Genomic DNA, 22,862 nt, shown 5'->3' on the forward strand with positions numbered 1-22,862 from the left:
CTCCTTTTTACTAGTTCAATTCAATTTTATTAAATCATTCCTGAAATAAAATGAAGGATTTAGTCAGTTGTATATGAGGCCTGAAGTTAAAAATGCTAACTTCCATCTCTGTCTGACAAATAGACTATTTACATTACCTTATTGCATTATTAGAAAGGCATGTGACTTTTCTTATTTGTAATATGTAGTATTAATACTCTTCCAGTAAATATCAGACTTTGTGAAAGATGTTTTGTTAAATAAATTTCTTTTAAAGTGAAAATGCTTTACCTTTCTAGCTCTCAGCTTAAATTCCTAGCTAAATTCCTGAGAAAATAATTATATGGTTAAATTTAGTAATCTGGTAAACAATTTACAATGTTCAGAGAAGAGTTTTTATTAAATATATAATAAAAAACCATAAATGTATTTTCCAAGAAAAAGTAACAGGCAAGTTTCATTTATAATGTATAATGTTTTTCTAATTTTTCTAATTTTCTATATACACACATATATATACACACACACTGTTTTTTAAATGCACATACTGTTCCCTTGGCCTCAAATGCTCCTTCCTTTTTTCGCCTGAATACTGTTTACCTTTCTTGGATCTACATCACTTCCTCAGAAAGAGAAACATCTTTCTCATAATTTTCTCTCTTAGCAAAATTGTTCCTTATGGCATTTGTAATAATATGTGATTATATAATTATTTGAATATTTATTTGATTAACAATATAGCACACTTCCCCTCTTGAAACTCTGTAAGGATTCAAATTTTATTTTATGTAATTTGTAAGTAGTATTGCCTGTAATATAGTGGGCACTTGATAAAATACTTACTGAATGAATGAATAAATAAATGAACACAGATGCAGTTTGGGGCAGCCATTTAATGCATAGTTATAATAACTGAGAAATTTAGTGTTTCCATTGATTTTCTTAGCATGCTATCATAGCTCCTAGAAACTGATTCCTTCTTATATAGTTAAAATTTAATTTAAATTTCTCAAGATCCATAGTTCTCTTGTTTTCAGGCCCCACACCATTTCAGCCAGACACTTTCCATTCTTCCATAGAAGTACCTCCTTGAACCCTGAATTAATTTGTCAAAAGCCTTTCTTACCCTTGATTAGAGAATGGAGCATATATTTTAAGAAAGGAGTTGGGTAGAGGGGGAGTATGTTTTTTAAACATAGTTTGCAAAACTCATTTCCTAAGAATTAAAACATTAAAAATGCCATAGGAATTAACTTCTAAATTTTATTATTTTATTATATTAAAATATTTAGAAATTATACTATCTAAAGATCAGGTGTGGTATACTTCACTAAAGAACAGTAAAAAGTATTAAGGAATGGATATTTGATGTAAATGAAAATAGACTACAGGGAGATTGCTATTTTAGAAAGTAGCTAAAATATACTTAGTATTTAATTCCTTAATGCCTTAAACTTAAAAAAAAAAAAGCTTAGTTTTTTTATGGTCATTGATTGAATCCTAATAATTCCCTAACATTAAGTATTATTAACATTCATGTTTTTCTACTCACACTCCTCTGACCCATAAAAAAATGATGACGGTATCAGTTGAAAGACAAGAGAAGATATTAGAATTTAGGTTCAGACAACTAAAGATCTGAATTTCTAAGTTTGATTCAAAATGCCACCCATAGTAGCCTGTTCTCTCTCTCTTCCTCTCTTCATATAGAAGGAGAGATAGATATCATATGTATATATATCTATATCCATATCCATATCCATATCTATATCTATCTACATCATCTATATCTATATTTATATCTATGTCTATATATATATATAGATATAGATATATAGTATGACTGTCTGAGCTCTCTTGATGCATTGATGATAAATGGGACAATGTAAGAGTCTTGTGTTAAGGTCTCTAACAATAGTCTACCAGGGGTGCCAGTGGATTATGAGACTCTTGATCTTGGGGTCGTGAGTTTGAGCCACATGTTGAGTGTAGAGATTACTTTTAAAAATTTTCTAAATTAAAAAATAAAAAATAAAAATTAATCTACCAGTTACCCAATAAGCAGTATGAAGTTAGTTTCTATTACGTACTATATTTTCTCTTAAAGCATTAGCTATGTCATTATTCACAATAGAGAAAATGTAGTCTCATACTTAGTAGGTAAAGAATATAAAGTAACAATCAAATCCCTTATGCTATAATATGCATAAAATATAGTTGCAAACATGAAAGCCAGGACCTGCTCTAATATTTGAAGCTCTGGGACAAGAATATTTATAGTGACCCACATATCAAGTGTAAATAATTAGAAGTTTTAAAACAAGCTAATGTGCCTCTTTCTCCAACTTTGCACATACTTCTTTTTAAGTTCTGCAAAGTCAGTTGTGAATTTGGAATTTTTAGACTCCTTAGAGTTTGGTACAAAAACATGGACCCTTGAGGACCCTGACTCAAGGTCCCTACTCAGCAGCCTGCCCATTTACTCTACGGTACCACAAAAGGCTTTGTGTACAAGGTGGGCGTTCCAGACCACGATTCTAAGCTGCTTTCACCTCCCCTAAATCTTGGCTGCCCTTTAGATCTACAATATCCACACCGGTCTGCCCAAAGAGATGGATCCAGATAAGAGGCCTATCAGGACCTGGGGATAGGCTTCATGTCACCTTATGAAAGAATTCTGAGGTTTCAGTTTTCTAGTGTGACCTATAGCAAGGGATGGTGGGTATAAGCTCAGAAGAAATAATTCTCCATGGTTATCAAAATCCTTTCCTTCGGGGATCGTGCCTGGCTGGAAAAAAATGTAAAGCAGGGTCCCCTGTAAAGGGTTAGGCCCAAGATAGAATGATAATAATGAAAATGTAATGAAACTGTAATGGGGAAATTTCGAAATATCTCTCTATTATTAATCTTATAATAAGGAGAGTCATAGTGAACAAATTAGTTGCTTGGGTGCAAAAACAGCCTTGCCCCTTAATAGTCCATAAGTGAATTTTTTCAATATCTGTGTGCTTCAGATTCTTCATCTATGAGATGGTAACAGTACCTCATAAGTTTGTTGTGAAAATTAGGTGCTATGTAAAGCACATAAAATAGTACCCAGCATACAGCAAACACCAAATAAATATTAGCCATCATGAATTTGAAGTTCTAAACAATGCTCAATATATCCAGAATGCATACCATTTAAGGTATGAACTTTATTTCAATCCTAGAGTAATATTTCCTATATATTACATAGTTGCAAATACTTTAGTTTAAAGTTAAAAACTAATTAATGCTTATTGACTCACATGTGCCCAACCCCATCTAAAAACATTTTAGGCATCAATATATTTAATTTTGAAAACTAACTTAAAATGGCACAATCTTTTCCGATCTAAGTGCAAATAAGCATATTTGGGAGCATGTTCTTAATCTGGTCTCATAAAATCTATTACCTGATTAATTTTTTTAAGTTTTTTTTATCTACTTATTTTTAGAGAGAGAGGGAGGGAGGGAAGGAGCACACGAGTGGACCAGGGGCAGAAAGACAGGAAGAGAAAGAATCTGAAAACACAGAGCTCAATGCAGGGCTCCAGCTTACAAACTGTGAGACCATGACCTGAGCTGAAATCAAGAGTTGGACGCTTAATCTACTGAGCCTCCCAGGTGCCCCATATTGCCTGATTAAATTAATATAGCTGTATCTGTACATACAAATTTCTTTGGGAAATGAGAATCGCAATAAATTGCAAAAGTTTTCACTTTATCCTTATAAATGAGCAGCTCTGGAAGCCATCTTCAGAACTTCAGACAATTTTTTTAATGTATGCAGTACATTTTTATCACTCATCTCAGGATCATTGCTAAATACAAGTATCAATACCAAAGACACTGTTGGGATAATCATAGCTCCCAGTTTTAAAAGATGAATGAAAGACTATCTGCTAAGTGTTCAGTACTATGTATGATTAATATCAAAGAAGTGATGCTTAGTAACAGACACTGAATTTAATATAACTTTGAGAAAACTCGTTGGGGAAACAATCCCCTGAAATCCTTATTTATAAGGAAATAAAATGAGTGCCATTAGTGAGTAGATCCCACTAATAAACACAATGATGAAACTAAGGTAGAGTCTCAAGCAACATGTGATAATAAACTATGCTGCTATCAGGCAAGTTATTATACCAAAAAAAGCCTTCAGCTAATAGTGGGCACCTATGGAATTCATGCCTTGGCAGGGAGCTCTGTGTGCATACATACATATGCAAAGGACTATTTGTACCGTTTCTCCAAAATTGTCATTCATCAAATTAGGCCTAATTTGTCATGGTCAAATTAGGGAATTTTAGTCCACAAAAATATTTAAATAATTACTGATTCAGAGCCATCAAAACTAAACTATGATATCTTATACATAAAATAGCACCGCACACATTGCCCATAACTGTCATTGAATTCTTTCTGTATGTGTTAAAAACATAAAGATTGAGGGATGCAATTTACTGCTATTATGTTATTTATTATTAATGAAAGTTTAGATAATATAGCATTTATGTATATCTAACACTACATTTCCTGGGCATAATCATATTGAAATTCATACTGAAATCATATTGAAATAATAATGAAAGAACATGGTAGGATTCATGTATTCTTCAATAAGCATTTGGTGAGTGTCTTATGTGCTTGGTGACGAGAATAAATACTTGAGCAAGATTACCTTCAATGAATGCAGAGGAGGATAGGCAAGGTATGCCAACAAATGAATCAGAAGGAGGAGGAAAGTATGAGAGTAGTATATACAGGGTAGTAGCTTGAACAAAAGTATGATGAGTAGGCTAACTTTTAAGACTGGGCCAGCCTGCATTTGTTGTAGGACAAAAGAAGACTATAGAAATGGAGACAATGAAGATACTAGAGAAATGGCAGAAATATGAAGTATGGAGTCCCTAAAGAAGAGAAAAAAAATAACTGAAGAAAAGCAGATGTGGGAACAAAAGGTTTTAAGAGGTAAATTTTTGCAGATAAATTTTGAAATTATAAGAAAAAAGTTCATAGATGGGAAAAGTTCCTTGATGGGAAATACCTACTCCATGAAATACATGAGGTATTGTTTTGAAAATTCAAGGCCAAGGAGGGCCCATGTCTTATTCAGTTTTGTGCTTTCACTGAATAAATGAGAAATTACAAAGAGAGTTTTAGAATTGAGAAGAGTAATTCAAGTTAAAGTTACAGTTCTTTCTCTTTTTTGATATAGTACAGTTTCTCCTAAATTGCTTATTATTGTTATTATTATTTATTATTATTATGTTATCTGGAAGTGCATTAGTTACATTTTGCAGTTTCATTTTTTAATTTACAATAAGTTCTCAAATTGTGACTAAATAAATGTTAATACTTCAGATTGTGATAGCTCTTTCTTTTTTTACCATAAAAGGGAGTTGAATGCACACACAATATCTCTATACACAGATCAGCAAAACCATTTAAATAATGGATATTGTGAGACTTTGATCTATGTTCAGAGTAAACTTGATATACTGCTAATAATTAAAATGTGTTCCGTATAAATGTCAACTTGCCTTGCACATAGTACACACCAAATAAACCTAGAAGAATCGTCCTCATTTTTTAACTTTTATTTTTACATGATCTCTTAAATTCTTTTGTTTTTTCTTTGAATTTTTATAGCTTCTGGTTTTTAAAAACCTTAACTATGTAGAAAAAAATACAGTTAATTGGTAAACATAAGACCTAAAATAATGATCCCAAATATTATCAAATATCAGGATTACACTAATTAATCAGGCTAGTATAGTATTTATTTCATATCTAATCGGATGTATATAATTATTTTCATGATAACCTTTGTTACAGGAGTTTTTTCCAAGTCTAATAATTTGTTATGCCTTTAGTTTTTGAGTTTTTATAGTACTTGGAATTCAAAAAAAATCATAATATATAGTTTTGGCTCTAGTTATTAAATTATATTTTCTTATTTTCTTTCAAAATGTACATATATTTGCATTATACTGAATCATCTTTTGTCTTTTTCTCTAGCAATTTTTCCTAGCTTGCACCTTGGTATTAGTAGCCCAGCTTCTAAATTCCTATCTTGCTACTGAGCAAATACCTACTGCTAACTGTTCTTAGCAGATTGATTTTATGTTTTTAAAAATGTGGAAAAGTTGAGGATAAATCCCCCCCATCCCAGTGCCATCCTGAAAAAATGCATCGCCTCCCTAAAAAAATGCTTTGTGTCAAATTGCTGAACAAATTTTAAGTGGTATATAAAATTTACTTGAGTTTTTTTCTTGATTCTCTGAGATACTACATATTTTTTAAAATATAAAAGTCTCTGAAATCTTTTCATAGAAGGTTAGGAATGCCAAGAAGCAGTCCTTTTAAATATTTTGTAGAGTACTACTGATTGCTGCAAGCCATCTATTTGTCACCAGGAGGACCACAGAAGCTAATTTAACAATCAGTTTCTTTTCTGTTTTTGGATTCAGTGCTCAGCAGCTAGTGTGAACATTAATCCATCATTTCTCTTATTAAGCAACTGCCCACTATTTTGTAAAATCTCAGAGATGAGAAGACAATTTTAATTGTGCACACTGGAATTTTTGTGATTCTAGTTAGTATTTGTGTGTTTAACAGCTGCAAATTCTCTTTTTCCCTAATTTCAAAAAGACTTCTTGGTCTTCCATTTGCTTTTACTTTTAGTGTTTTCTATTGAGGCAGAAACAATATGATGAACAGCAGCATGGCTTTTCTGAGTTTATCAAGTGATGGAAAAAATACGAATGTGAATCTTTCAGGGCAGTTCAATAGCATTTCCTGTCAATGACAGAGACCTTTTGATTAGAAGAAAAATAGTATCTTAAGATAAAGAAGAAATAAGCACAAGGAATAAAGGAGATAATAGCATACCTCCAGACTTAAATGTACTAAATGACCTGAAAAAGCTTATAAATGCCTTTAAGCTTTTTGGTATTGAACTGCTCTTCAGGATTTTCTTTCTTTTTCTTTCATTTCCCTAAAACGTATTTACAACTCTTTTTATTGCTAATGTTTCAATGACTTTATGGTATTGAGTTTATGAACTCAACTTTTAATCTAGTTATCAAAATATATACCAGAATGGGAAGAAACATTATATTTTAACTATTATTTTTAAAAGCATGATAATTATACTTTATTATTACACTTTATTATTTTGAAGTTATTTAAATCCCAATTAGCTAATATACAGTGTTATTACTATACAATATGGTGATTCAAGACTTCCATACAACACCCACCAATGCTCTTCACTACAAGTGTACTCCTTAATCTCCATCACCTTTTTACCCATCCTCCAACCCACCTCCCCTCCGGTAAACATCAGTTTGTTCTCTGTAGTTGAGTCTGTTTCTTGGTTTGCCTCCTTCTCCTTTTTTCTCCTTTGTTCATTTGTTTTGTTTCTTAAATTCCACATTATGCTTTATTTTAAACTAGATTCCAAAAGAGTTATCTAAGAAAAATTCTTTTAAATATATTGAAAAGATACAGGAAATGTCTTTTCAGCTTTAAATTATTTATTCTTATAATAACTTTGGTATCTGATTATTTTAGCTAGTTGTTAATTTATTGAATTGAAATAAAATTTTATATGATAGCTAGAACTAATAATTAAGTTTATAATTTACTTTAGTTACAGATAGGACATTTCACTTAGTGGTACTTGTGATTTGATTCAATGGTGAAATTCAAACATAATGTATGGTACATCATCTTCCATTAAAAAAAATGTTCTTTTTCATTATATATCATCTTATAATGACTTGTAAAAAATATATGTATCTTTTTTTATTTCTTTGTGCTAAGCAGTTTTCATTTTGTGGAATAGCTGAACATTACAAATGATGTATAAAATGAAAAAGATTTGCTCATGTTTCAGAAGTGTTAAAGTAAGTATTGGTTTTGTGTGCATGCCTTTATCTCAAGCATTGTTACATGTTCTGAAAGGAGCAAGGCAAATGTAAGCAAGCAAAATTCAGTGAGTCAATTGATAATTTAGATAAAAATAAAAAACAAATTAAGAACCTTCATCACAAATTTTTCAAGCACATACAAGTTTGGTTTCTTCATCACAATTAGGAAAAGAGAACTTAAACAAATAGTTTTATTGATGTTGTTAGGTCAGGGATCAAACTTAAACTTACGTGGAAGTATAGTTAAGAACACTTGCTAGGGGACCTGGGTGGCTCAGTTGGTTAAGCATCTGACTTCAGCTCAGGTTATGATCTCATGGTTTGTGAGTTTGAGCCCCACACTGAGTTCTGTGCTGACAGCTCAGAGCCTGGAGCCTGCTTCAGATTCTGTGTCTCCTTCTCTCTCTCTCTCTCTGCCCCTCTATTGCCTGTGCTCGCTCACTCTCTGTCTGTCTCAAACATAAATAAATAAAACTTAAAAAAAAAACACAAAACCAAAAACCCAAACACTTGCTGAGAGCTCATTCTGTGTCATGATGTATCCTAAAGCTACTTTTTATGTGGTATTTCTCAATTCTGGTATCTCTAAAGCATTATTTTATCTAGAGCATTATACATTAGGAAAAAGGGCTAATTTAATTAAATAAAATTTCACTTGTTTATGTTGGGCCACCAGGGTGGCTCAGTCGATTGAGGATCCAGCTCTTGATCAAGTCCAGATATCACAGTTTATGGGCCTGCTTGTTCTTTCTCCTCCCTTCCTCTCTTTTCCCCTCCTCCGCTCGTTCTCTCTCCCTCTCTCTTTCTCTCTCTTCTCTCACTCCCCCAATAAATAAACATTTTTAAAAATCTACTTGTTTATGTTATGCAAAGTAGTTTATAAAAGAAATGGCATGACCAGGTCTGAATCTTTGAAAGATTATTCCATTATAATGGCTGACATGTTGGAGAACAGAAGGAAAGAAACAAAGCTGGAGATGTTATTCTACTGAAAGATGCCCTGAACCAGTGTTGTAAGATTTAGAAGGCTGGTTTGAATGTGAGAGGATTCATTTATCCAGAATCTTTTCTTTGCTTGAAGCCTTTTCTGCTCTACCCACGTAGAACTGTCTGTCTTCTCTTTTTCATACCCCAACTGGATCTTTTGCATTGGAGGGGAAACAAAATGATGTTACTTATACAAATATTTCATGCTTTTCACAATGTGCTTTCCTAGAAAATTGAGCAATGCCTCAAAACATTTGTAATTGACTTCCTGCTGCCATTTGTTTCTTGGTTTCAGTTAGTATGTAAAGGAAATAAGACAAAAAAATCAACTTAATAGAGTTAAATTGGGGATTGGTAGTAATGTAAGACTAAGAAATATTTTAAAAACGTGAAAATATTCAAAATATGGATAGACAGACATTCTAAAACACTGTTGGTGGAAGTGCTAACTGGAATCATCCCTGTGGAGATTAATTTGGCAGTAAAACTAAAATTTTAAATGCACATTCTCAATTACCTGGGAATTTTGCTTCTAGATCTACTTACACTTATGTAAAAATGCATATAAGAATTTTTATTTCACATTTGTCTTTGCATATAAAAATAAATTGGTAAATGATTTTAGGAGAAGGATTATGTATACAAATTATACTATATCTTTATCATGATATAGTCTACAGTGTTCAAAAATTACGTACCTTTTGAATTGTTATGTAGGCACCCAAAATTATTTTATGAATAAAAAAGATACAACATTTTTTGGAAGGGTGCATGTAAAAAAGCCTGTTGATGATGGCTTCTAGTTCTGCACTTCTACCCCTGAAGCACAGAACTAGAAGAAATTTTAGGGCAGAGATTCAGCTTTTATTATATTCTTTTTATAATGCTCATTGTCAACTCAATAATGTTAGGATAAAAAACAGATGATGACAACAGTATTCACTTGATCAAGATTCTGACCTGTGAGAGCTGTTTATCATATGGTCACCAGGCTGACAATACCCCAACAGAACAGATCATTTGTAACGTCACAAAAAGTATGTTAGGATTATATTTGAAGTCATTCTTAGCATTGCACTTTTTATCAATGATGAGCTGAAAAAAATTATAATTATCTTTTGTTATTGGAAAATAATTCCTCTACAAAACTATGCCTCTTTAAATTAATCCTTAAAACAGTGTATTATTTTTACCAAGGAGAAAAAAGCTAGGTAAGAGAATATATTTATTTGTCATTTGAGTTTTCTTCTTGCTCATTCAAGAAAACTTGAATTACCCTAATATGTTTGAAATATAAGGCTACAAGAAACTAACAATAATTTCTTCATATAAAAAAGAAATTGAACTGAGACCATTTACACAAACATTAACTAAGGACAAACACTTAACCTAACAGAGATTACCTTTAGAAAGGTAGTTAATATGAAGTTAGATCAAGATAGTTGTCTTAACTTTTAAACATGTATTGAAGTTCTCATATGTAGGAGACATCTGATCATGCAGAATATCTAAAGAGAAGTAATATGCATGAGAATGAGAACACAAAGTCATTTCTTTCTTCTAAATTAATGTTTATCAAGACAACTATATATTTTTGAATAAATGGCATTTCAAGATTCAATCTGACAAAATCAACCACGCATTTATATCTAAAGCCTATTACCTTATAAAACAAACACACGCAGAAAAGATAAAAAGACATCTTTGCTTCAGGTGAAATAGCACCTCAGGCCATTTTTTTAAAGTATCTCATGATATGAATACTTATTTAATCATTTCCTCATAAAACGGTGTGAAATTCCTTTCTATCAGCTCCCTCTCCTGTCTGCTTTGTGGCTTTCTCCACCTTCCTATTTTTCCTCAATAAGCAGTATAGTCTTAATATTCTTTTTTTGAAAGAGACTTTTTTGTGTGTGAGATTTGATTCTTCCAATCTTTGCATTGTATTGAATTTTCTGCAATAGTAAAATAATCAGCAAACATTTAAGGAAGATGTTGATTGGCTGTACAAATACAAAGCATAGAGAGGCACATAATTCACCATATTAAACGCAAACTGTGTTTACTTAATAATTTTATTGTCATAGTAGCCAAGCCAGAATCTAATTATATACCTAAATATCATTTGTAGAAAAAAATCTGTAAAATGTTTGCAAACTAAAATGAAATCATTTTGTCTGCACTAAAATCTATTGACAATTTGCTATTTAAAAGATTTCAGTTTCTATTTGTTTTTGTTTTAAACATAATATTTGCAGATGAGCTACTTTCATAAAATTATTTTTTAAGTAACAAAACATGTAATAAAATTGAAAGAAGAAAATACTCAAGAGGAACACAGTATTTGCAAATGAATATATCCTATACCATTTTGCAATTACATGGGATTCAAAGACAATATCTGAACATCTCCTCTCCATCTCCAAAATAGAATCAATGCTCTAAATAATTCTATAAAAGAACATTAAATACTTCATTTAACAGACAAAGCAAAAACACAATATAATAAAAAGACCCCAGCCAGTAATCTCTTTCAATACATGCAAGTAAAATTAAGACCATAAAAGGAAAATAAAACATCTCAATATTAATAAAATAAGTGATTTTCCTCATATTCCTCAAACTGGACCGATTGTGCCGATGTGTATTTATACAAAATTTATATTACTTTTCTGTCTTCAAATATTTCTTGAACCTAAGCATTAAAAAAAACTAATTTGGGGGGCGCCTGGGTGGCGCAGTCCGTTAAGCGTCCGACTTCAGCCAGGTCACGATCTCGCGGTCCGTGAGTTCGAGCCCCGTGTCAGGCTCTGGGCTGATGGCTCAGAGCCTGGAGCCTGTTTCCGATTCTGTGTCTCCCTCTCTCTCTGCCCCTCCCCTGTTCATGCTCTGTCTCTCTCTGTCCCAAAAATAAATAAACGTTGAAAAAAAAAAAATTTGTAAGCAATTGCACCTAAAGATATGAAGGAAATAATCTTGACTCCTGAAACCATTCTTGTTTCCTTCTTATAAAAACAAAACAAACAAACAAACAAAAAACCTGTAAAACAGTAGTTAATATCATTGTTTTACAAGTAAGGAAACAGAAGCTTAGAAAAGTTTCTGTATTTCTCGGGGAACCACATAGGGAAGCTGTTGGATCAGGAGGAAATCTGGGTAGTAGGAAGTCCATGCTTTTTCCATGGCCTCCCCAAGCGCTATGAATGCAATGTCTTGTCTCATTATATCTGTTTGGTGGAATCTATCCTAGACTAAGCTGTCAACACCAACAGTTTTGTTTCTTTCAACTTTTGTCTATATCAAAATCTCATAACTCACATAGGGGCCATTAAATTACAATGTATCAGGGGCGCCTGGGTGGCGCAGTCGGTTAAGGGTCCAACTTCAGCCAGGTCACGATCTCGCGGTCCGTGAGTTTGAGCCCCGTGTCGGGCTCTGGGCTGATGGCTCAGAGCCTGGAGCCTGTTTCGGATTCTGTGTCTCCCTCTCTCTCTGCCCCTCCCCCGTTCATGCTCTGTCTCTCTCTGTCCCAAAAATAAATAAATGTTGAAAAATAAAAATTAAAAAAAAAATTACAATGTATCAAAACCCCCCAAAATATCCTTTAGGTTTATTGATTTTAACTCTCTTAAGAGGATAATAAACTGAGGAAGTGATTTGCCCAAGTCACAGCTACTTGCAAAACTGGGGCTGACCCTAATCTTAAATGCCATCTAATCTTGAAATGAACTATTAGCCTCTTGTTTTTGATAAAATCCCAATATTTTACGTGTCTCTCAGAATCCTTCACATCTCATTCGATGTATTTTAACTTCTCTCTTTGCAGTAGAGTTTTTTCTTTACATTAATTAATTTTCCTACTTCCTTTTACATATTCATCTTCTTTCTGCCTGTCTTTCCACCAACTGAAAAGAGTCTTTACCAATCCATAATTGAAATTTCCGCCAAATCTTAGTACTTCTTAGTACAAAATCTTATTTTGTCTGGGAATTCAGTTTAATCCATCCACACAATGACTATTTCTGTTCCTCCAATGTCTTCAGAATGTGTGACTAATATCTCAATAATTATGTTTACTAGTACATTTTCTTAAGTTTCTTATCAAGTTGTGTCTGAACTGACAATTTTCCACCTCTCACTTGCTGAGATCAAACCTCTCACTTGCTCTGGATTGCCAAAAATAAGTGGCTTTGTGTATACTAATTTTATAAGAAATGTCTTTCTAAATAAGTTACTTTAATAAAAGAGAAGATAATAGAATAATCTTTAAATACCCATGGTGCATACATCTCAATATCGTTTTCTACAATTAGGATAGACAGACAACTTAAAGTTTATATCTTACATAAATACATATTGGAGTGAAAACAAGTTTTCTTCCCAGACTTTTTTGATGTTTCTACCACTGTCGTTTTTGTTATTGAGAAGTAGATTGTTTATTTTTATATTAATATTATCACAACTGTATGACAGTTATTATCCTAATTTTGCATATAAAGAAAGGTTAAGTAAGTCTTCTAAAATTAAACAGCTAACAAGTTGTGGAACCAAGGCTGAACTCTAAAATTCAAACACCAAGTCCCTTAAGCCATACTGCCCTCCCTATGTTAGATATATTATTATAATGATCAAAACAATGTTTACTACTGTTCTGACACCACTATTACTATTAGTATTGCTATCTGGAAGGGACTGTGTAAGTAAAGCTGTATTAGCTTTGCAGTTAACCTAACCCCTTAAAATATGCTTTACCATCACCATTAATATTCTATACTTAATCATAGAAAGAAATAAAGCTTATTTATTATCACATGTAAGAAATGTATCTTTTCACAGCATCTAAGCATGCCACATTCATTTTACCTAAGATGCAATTCTATCATCAGAGCCTGGATGGTTCTAAGATACTAAAGTTAGCACTATAATGAGATGTAGAAAAACACAGCATTCATTTAAAGTGGTTAGGTGAGTCTTGGAATCAAAGTTACTTCAAAATAACTTAGGCAGTAGAAAGTAAATGCAGGAATTAGAGAGCTAGCATAAAATACTCCAAGCTGGAAAGACTCAGTAGGAGAACTAACAGTAGTCTCCAAAAGGAGAACATTTTGAATATTTGCATCTTAGCTGTATATAGTGCTATCACTGTACATTTTACATTGAACCACATTCACCCTATGTGCTTATTTCCTCCACCAGCTCATAAACTATTTATTCCCCTTTATATTCTTACTTAACTACAACTGCACACACTAGACCATTTGAGTGAGTGAAACGATGTAGAAATTGCTTTAAACTTGAAAGAATTGTCTCTTTATTAATGCTACACATTAAGGCATATACTAACAAGACCACCTTAAAAAATGAGAAACAAATATAGTCATAACTTTTTAAACACAGTTAATGCGATAGATCTTCATAAAATCAGTTATGGATCATTTAACTTAAATCTTAACCATTCTTTGTTACTAAGGTTACTGTTTTTGGAAAATACTGAAGAATTCAAAATAAGTTGTAGGTAAGTAAATATCCAAAGAAAGTAAAAATTCAAAGAATATTAAGGACCACTTATTCATTGGACTTAGAGAATATATTTTATATTTTCTACCAATTATTTGCTAAATCTGGCAATATGCATAGAGTAAAAAAATTCAGATTAGATATTATTTTAGCCATTGTCTTTCACTTCATCTTTACTATATTTGTCACCTTTAAATATTCAGTATTTAAAGTAAATGAGAGTCTTAAAATATGAAGTCAGCCCATATGGACATACAAAAATTCTCTTGTCATACGTGACAATGAAAGATTTGAGAGACAATGTTGTACCATAAACCTAGCAATGTATAATCACTTGAGTTGCACTATGCTCATATTATAGTTTACCCTCAGTTCTACCATAGAATTTTTTAGCTCATGGTCTATACATCTCAATATTGCTTTCCACAATTAGGGCAGCATTGTGCCTCATGCAAAAACAGAATATTTTGGTAGACAGATAACTTAAAGCTTATAACCTACAATACATATTGCAGTGAAAACTAATTTTCTTCCCAGGCTTAAGTGTTTAAATAATTACATCACATTATTAAAATTAAGCATAGATGAAATTTGGTTCAGACACAGTGATAAACTAAATACTATTACAGACTCAAATGTGTTCTGTATTAACTTCCTTTAGTATTACAGCAGTAAAACTAGAGTTTTTATACAAGTTGATATTTTAATTCTAAAACTCAGAGGAATGGTACCTATTTCTAGAGACTCATTTTCTGCTTTGCATTTTATTAAATTCTCCAAAATCATTACTATCCTATGGAAGCTCATGATTTAAATTTTATCCAAACTTGTCAATACACAGGAACATTTTCTTAGCCACATTTCTCGTTGGCTTTCTATTTCATTTTAGTGTGTCATTAAACACGTATTACTGAAAGAAGAACCACAAACAAATAAACAAAAAACTAAACAACTGCCAATTCAGGAAAAAAAAAAGTTTTAACCAAAAAAATACACAGTCCTTTATAAATATATGGTGGAAAAAGTCACTTGTGTTTCTTTTCTTACTTGAATTTCCAGGTTTCTTAATTGATACTGTCAAAAGCCTCCTATTTAACTGTTGAGTACACACTAAGTTCATTTGAAAAACTTTATATCCAGCAATTACATTGGCTAGACATTCAGTTCTTGGTTAAGAGAATGTGGGTATAGCTGTTTTCTCTTAGTTAACATATTTCAATTTTAAATTTTCTAATCTTAAAAGACAATGTTTTACAAGTATACTATGTAGTAATCTTGACTTAAAAGATATAAAACTAATTAATATTTTCATAGCAAAATAAAAAGTATAAACTATAAAAAGCTCTGACCAAGAAATAAAAAAAAAATAGGGTTCTAATTCTATTTTTTCCATTAAATGTAATGTTGAACAGAGCACTTCACCTGTTTATATCTGTTTGTTACTCTTTGTGGTAATACGTATGCACTCTGTAAGGCTCCTTCTAATAGTAAATGATATTATTTTGTCACTGTTCCCTAAATGTCCTGATAATCTATTTATCATTAGTGACCTATGATATCTGTGGTTATTTTTAATGAGATGGTTATTTTAACATTAGAAACTCATTTACTAGCTCATATATTGCCATTAGAATAATGGCATTGAAAGAGGAAGAGTACTGAATTATGAAGTTTAAGGTTTCAATTCTATTACAAATGATATGACTTTTGAAGTTCCTATTAAAAAATATACCCAAAATTAGAAAAATTAATGATCACTAGCAAATTGTTTTATTAATTTTTGAATATAAGACATGAGATTAGTCTGTATCTTTTGGAGAAGAATATGAAGAGGAAAGTTTCAAACCAACACAATAAAGCAAAACATAAAATCTAACTAAGATTCAATATGAGACCTTTTCTAATGATTTCAGAAATATTTGAGGGCAATTAAATTTGTTTAGAAGCACAGGAAACAATTTCACATTAATGATCATGAAATACCAATTGAATAAAAATTTATTTCTAGAAAACAAGAAGTCTTTTTTAACTTCCTACTGTCACTCATCTGTATCCTCCAGTTACTATTCAACTTAATTCCAGGAATTTCATCTAATTCTGTCATTTCTGAGACTATAAAATACAATATCTCAGCAAATATGACATAATTGAAAAGTGAATTCTTATATAAAATTGAAATGGGAGAACCCAGGAGGATTAAAATAATATTTACATTCGGTTTATATAATGTTTGGTTTAGCTTCAGAAAAGTTCTTTAACACTTTTAAATAGGAAATTAAATATTTGAGAAAATAAAGATGAAAATTTATATGCATACAAGTAAATTTTTCACCCAATAAATATACCACTTCTCTACCAGTTTTTTCATAAATATAAACTTGTGGAGCCAGTGAAATCTTCCTTAAAATATATTTAAAAATATGTTTATGGATCCAGGCACATTATAACTATAATTATCCTGTTATAATATATTTTTCTTCCAATATTATGTCTATCAATAGGAAGAGAATTTTAATTCACCTTTCATCACCTAAGTGACCAGCAAAATTTCCCTTCCTAAGCTCCATATGCTACAGTTACTACTGGATGACAATGGAAGATGAAATCATCTTGAGCATTTAACAGCTATAATGATAAGACAGAATGATAAGGAGCAGATTCCTATCCCAGGCCGATAAAATCTTTATGTATATAATTAGACTTATCCTTTTGATGTTCGCAAAAGAATTTTTGATAACTCATAAATAAAATACATTGATTTTCCTCCTTGCCCAGATATACAATTGCTTAAATTCTGGATAATGTTCACATTAGCTACTTGAACGCTTAAGCATGGACATATTTTAGAATAAAGACACAAACTATAAAGGAATGTTTGCAGGAAGACTCATACAACTATGTTAATACTTTATTTTCTACCAAAAGCTCAATTTTTTTTTCACGTTTATAAGTATAGGGAATACTTGGAATCTTGACTGATATGAGGAAAATGGGCAAGTCCTGCTGGATCATGTAAGAGAAATCCACTTGCTAAAAATGCATAAAAGTGGTATCCACAAGGAAGCAAGTTATTTAGGTCATTATGGATTTTTAGGGAACCACTGAGAAGACAAAAAAAATCCATTTTACAACTGTATTGTCAAATGCATCCATTTTTGGAATTGTTTAAAAATGACAGTGGTCACAAGGGATTCCAGCTTAAAGAGCACATGGGAAATGAACACCCATGCTCCCTAAAGTTTCTTGAGAATGACAGTTCTCACACTATTTTATATTAGATTAAGAAATGGTGGATTTATTGATTTTTTTGATGTCCATGAAAAGACAGAACTTTGATTTACTTCCCAGGATTATTTTATGGTTCTATTTCCTTATAAAACTGAGAAGAAGAGCTTCCATACTTTGGCTGGCTTTAAGTCTTATGAACTGATGTTTCAGAAGACTAGAAAGTCAAAAATACAATATCTAACATTCTGTAATATGATGTGAAAGACTTGTGTTTTAATTTAAGGGGTTGATGTGGATAAAAATGCTCTCTTTGGATTATACATATGTTTATAATAGATAAAACATAAATGAAGTTAATACATGGTCTGATATCAAGTTCATGGGGTATAATTTAATACTGACAAATAACTTTGATGAAATAATTTAACTGCAAAACCTTATCTTCCTAGAAGGTAAATATATACAATAAAGCAGTTTAAAAATTCCTCTCATATTCAGTGTATCAATGAAACACTACCAAATTTGTTTTATTCATTCTTAATGAAAATAATTAACTAAAAGAATGTCCAAGAGTTTAAGAAAAATATTAACTGATACTATGCTGCTTATCAGAAATCTTCTAACATTATACATTTGGATATCAAAAAATCATAAAAGGAGAAATTAATTGGGCATAGGTAGGGATATTGGACATAGCTCTTAAATAGTTTTTATTTCTAAATATTATATTAAGGAATTTTATATTACTCATTACTTTTTAAAATGCACCATTCTCTAATGTGGAATTATTGATCACAAATGCTCAGAAAATAGACCTCGGCAAACATTCTACTGCTTTGAGCTTCCGACCAGCCTCTTTCCTGCTATAAAGTGCTAAGAAGTTCATGTGACATATTAGCACAGCCTTATAACACCAATCTAAGAAAAATCTTGTCAGAAATACACACCTCTTATTTTATGTTTGTATCTTCAGCAATAAAAAAAGGAGTAAATAAATCTGAGATCTTGAAGTCAGAGTTTTAAGTTGCCAAATTATATAAACATATGGACACATTCAAATTAAGATAAAATTTCCAATCTCTTAACAAAATTTTAAGAAAACATATATTTTAAAAAGCAGACAGTTCAAAGACTATGTAGCTAAGCAAAATATGTATGATAGGATGGATTAAGCAAAAAACGACATTTCAAACATCTTGGCCCCATAAAATCCTAAATTGGATGGGGAATCACTAAATGCTGCTATAAAACTTGTGTTAGTCAATGGAACTTAAATGTAGTCAAATCATCTTTACACTATTAAAGCCATGTAGGCAAATTTTTTAATTTCATAAAATATGCCTTTTGTTTTCTGTAGGAGTTAAGACAAACTCCAAAATAACTTGGGCAGCATAGCAACCCCTTCCTTTCTTCATCTGGAGAGCCCTCTACCCTTTACTGACACCCTCTGGTCCTTATTACCAAATCAGTTTTGAGATTAAACCACACTCTAATCTCTAATCTAAAGGTGCTAAAGGTCTTCTAAACTGTTAAATAAAAAATACATTTATAGAAATATATTTTAGCCAAACTTGTTCCATTTTAACAAACAGTTCTTCTCAGTTGGACCCATACAATTGAAGTAAACGTGCACAAGCAACTAATTTTTAATAGCCTATGTGTGTGTTTACTGTTTGATTTTAGTTAATCTTCCTAACCTACTAAAGATTTATTTACCACTTAATAGTTGAAGGGTTGCTCTGATAGGGAAACTTTAAGGTATTTCAGCGGTCCATTAAAAAATTCCACAATTGTACTTTCCCAGATCTATTTCTAAACATACTGTGGTGTACATTTGCCTCACAATTTACAAAGTCTGGCATTTAGTTAATCTATCAGGGTAAATATTCTTTTTTCTAACTTTGAGAATTCTGTCTATTCAACTGTGTATGCAATCAAAGAAGAAATTAAAATGTTTTTCTCCTCATTCCTTAGTTTTCAGAAGTTTTAAACTTTAGAAAAATGTAAAGTGTGCACCAACCCCTGCACAAAAATCTTGACACTTTATATTGTAATAAACATTCACTGATTTTCTATTTCAAATATGCTTTAATATCATCTCACCACAGTCCACTTGTTATTTTTCAAATTCTATTTCATTATTTATGGCACATTTCCTTTTTTTGACTTGTAACTTTGCATTTTGTGTTTTGTTTCTCTCACTAAACTTAGTTGGTCTTTGTATGTAATATCTTTAATTTTTAAGCATTTGCTTTATGTCACATATTCTTACACAGTCATATTGTTTTGGAGTTTCCTTAGAGTTGCGTCAGAGGAAACATATACCCATCAAGTTTGAGACTCAATATACTGGTCCACATACAACTCATGTGAGTATGCAGTAGGAAAATATACAAAGAAACATTTGTGAGTTGCTTAAAATTTACTACAGTCCCTTTGAAAAAAATAATGACCTCATCATTAGTAATTCTTTTACGTTTAGGATCACAGTATCAATCATGACGAACTCTTTCTAGCTTGCTATGATAGTCCTAAGTATTTCTGTAGCTCTGTTACAGTTCAATAGTAATCAATTATACCTTCACTAATTTTTTAAAATCGACCCACTATTTATTTGTCTGTGTTTTTTAATGCTAGTATCCTAATGAATATCTATTTCTTTCATCCTTATTTCCCCAGGTAAAATTGAGAATCAAGGTGGAGGTATGGTGTCTCTAAATTATTTTATCTTTTCAATTAGAAAAAAATACAGATGGATTGAATATAGGTAAGGCATTTCATATATGACAGTTTAAAAGTTTTCTGCTTCCAAATCTGCATTTAAATTACATGACTGTATTGTATTTTTCACGCTAAAGAAGTAATAAAATTTTTAAATAAAACAATTCTAAAATATTTATTGGATCCTTGCTTTTCCAAAAAAAAAGTTAGTTAATTAAAATTTTTCGAGGTTGTCAGAGTAATTCTCAGCCTATTCTACACCATGTTCATATTTATACAAATTACTATTCTCTTCCATTTGTCAATAAAAAGCTTAATAAGGATGTCTGAACATATTTTTATTTTCTTAAAAAAATCTATCTCATTCCCCTACATGACATTTAGAAAACACCGCAGCATAACTCAAGACACTGTTTTTCCTTGGTCTCTCTAACTTTATAGAACTCCACTTAGAGAGCATCCCTCCTGAATTTTAACAAGTTATTGCACTGCCAGGTGCCCAGTCATTGGGCTGTCTTCCCACAAATACAAGGCTCAGTCATGAGACATACATTCAGTATCTGAGAACCACATCCTATTTTCTGAGCATTTACCCTCTTTTGCAGAAAATTCTTCCCCTCACCTGGCATTCATTACCTTACCGTTTACTTGCAGGATTGTTTACTCCTATTTTGGATGGCATTATGAGATACACAAATAGGTTATATTCACTCAATGCTTCAACTTTTCTGACATAAAATCTCAGCAAAGAAAAAAACAGCATGTTTGGGGAAAAAAAAAAAAAAACTCTTTACGTTACAGTTTTTAAATTCTGGCAATATGGCAAGAAAAGATGGCTTTGCAGAAGGGAGTGTGTCAAAAATCGTTAAGTGCCTGGGAGATGAAGTGCATAATCACAGAAAGCAGTCCCTGGCAAAGGAATGCCTGCCACTTACCAATGAGATGCCAGACTCCCCTGTCCTTCCTCTGTGACTCTCAATTCCTGTCTGCCATCCTCCTGCCCGTCAACACAGTTCAGATAGAGCAGTTCCTTGAGTCCACTCAGCCTGTGGCAGGAGAGAATTGCGGGGTTTTTAATCATTCAGAGGAAATCCTCCAGCTTGCCCTGCTTCTCCCTGAAGAGGGGACCCAGGTAACTCATCCTTTCCGCCCCGAGCTTTAATGGCACTTTGGCTGCCGCCTCCTCTCAGTTCCGCGCCCCCACTCCGGAGTTGGTTATATCGGGAAGTAGGTGCGGCGCCTCCTCAGGCTGGTACGTTTGGGGCTCGCGTGTTTTCCTCCAATGCGTCCGCGCGCCCCGCGCCCCGCGCCTCTGACTGGCTGTGTCCTTCCCGGAGCGGTCCCTCGCCCCTCCCCGCTCGCCCGCGCTGTAGCTGTCGCCCGCGCCCTGCGCCTCACTGCCTCTCGCTGAGAAGGTTCATTTAGCATGTCCCCGGGCTGAAAGGTCTGTTTGCTTCCAAAAGGGTTTTATATGTTTCTCTACTCGTCTCACTAGTCAACCGCTATTTCCCTTCGCGCGGAAGTGCGGAGGGCTTCCCCTCCCCCCCAACCTGCTTTTCTGCGCCGCAACCTTTCCGAATTCAAATTCATAGATTACAGCGAACGTGTTGGCTGGTGACTGCTCAGGAGATCTCAGACGAGAATTCCCTCCTCTGCTCGCTGGCCGCTGTCTGTCTGCTTTCGGATCCCCACTCGGTCGCTCCTACCCCAGACTGCAGCGGCGCCGACCGAGGCCCGCTGCTACTGGACTTTGCACTTTGGAGAATGTCCCTAGGTCCTGACCGGGAAGCGCTTCTCTTTGTTCGCACACTTACGAGTTTTATCTCAGGACGGTTAGGCTCTTTGACTGTTTTTATTTCTCCTTGGTTCCCCCCCCCCCCCACCACCACCACCCCGCGTCAGTCCTGAGTAACCTAGGGAAATAGTCGGCTTAGTCTCAGACAGCGGCCCTTTTTTTTTTTTTTTTCCTGAAATTTTATATCACAATGGATGTAATTGGAAAAATAACACAGGTAGTAAATCCACAGTGTGGCAGCTTTAGTGCTATTGTTCTGGTAGCCCTCCCCTTTACTTTTCCTCTCTCAATCTCAGAGTCATTCTCGAATTCTCTTGATTCCTTTGGTGCTAAGAGTTTGTTACAGAAATTATATTGCACGTCCTTTGCAATGTATTTCCATAGATAAAGCGATTAGCACCTGTGTTTAATGGAAAAGAAATCCCACGCACTGTTTTCTGTTTCTGTTCATCTATCTCTGTGAGACTGTGTGAGAGCCTCAGGTTACACCCGCTGTCGGTTGGTGTCCGGTTTGCATGTGTGTTTGAGTCCAGCCTGACCCTGCACTGGGGCTGATTCTTCTGCTCACTTAATCCCTCAATGGGGTCTGACTGGCTCTAATTGGTAAGGAGAGTACAGTGCCACGCAGCCTGTAGCTGGAAGCCTTCCTACCACCAACTCTCTGTTGTTTCTCT

At 33.1% G+C, this 22,862-nt stretch overlaps 1 protein-coding gene across 2 annotated transcripts in view; it reads right to left on the reverse strand.

Annotated features, from left to right (window-relative positions):
* Positions 1–22,295, reverse strand: part of CNTN5 (contactin 5) — a 1,378,474-nt gene extending 1,356,179 nt beyond the window's left edge. For both annotated transcript variants that reach the window (XM_045483542.1, XM_045483543.1), the window contains exon 1: positions 21,329–22,295. The gene's annotated coding sequence lies outside the window, so the exon portion shown is untranslated. The remainder of the gene's footprint in view (positions 1–21,328) is intronic.
* Positions 22,296–22,862: the final 567 nt, after the last annotated feature.

Source organism: Leopardus geoffroyi, chromosome D1, assembly GCF_018350155.1.
Source record: "Leopardus geoffroyi isolate Oge1 chromosome D1, O.geoffroyi_Oge1_pat1.0, whole genome shotgun sequence".
Taxonomy (NCBI): domain Eukaryota; kingdom Metazoa; phylum Chordata; class Mammalia; order Carnivora; family Felidae; genus Leopardus; species Leopardus geoffroyi.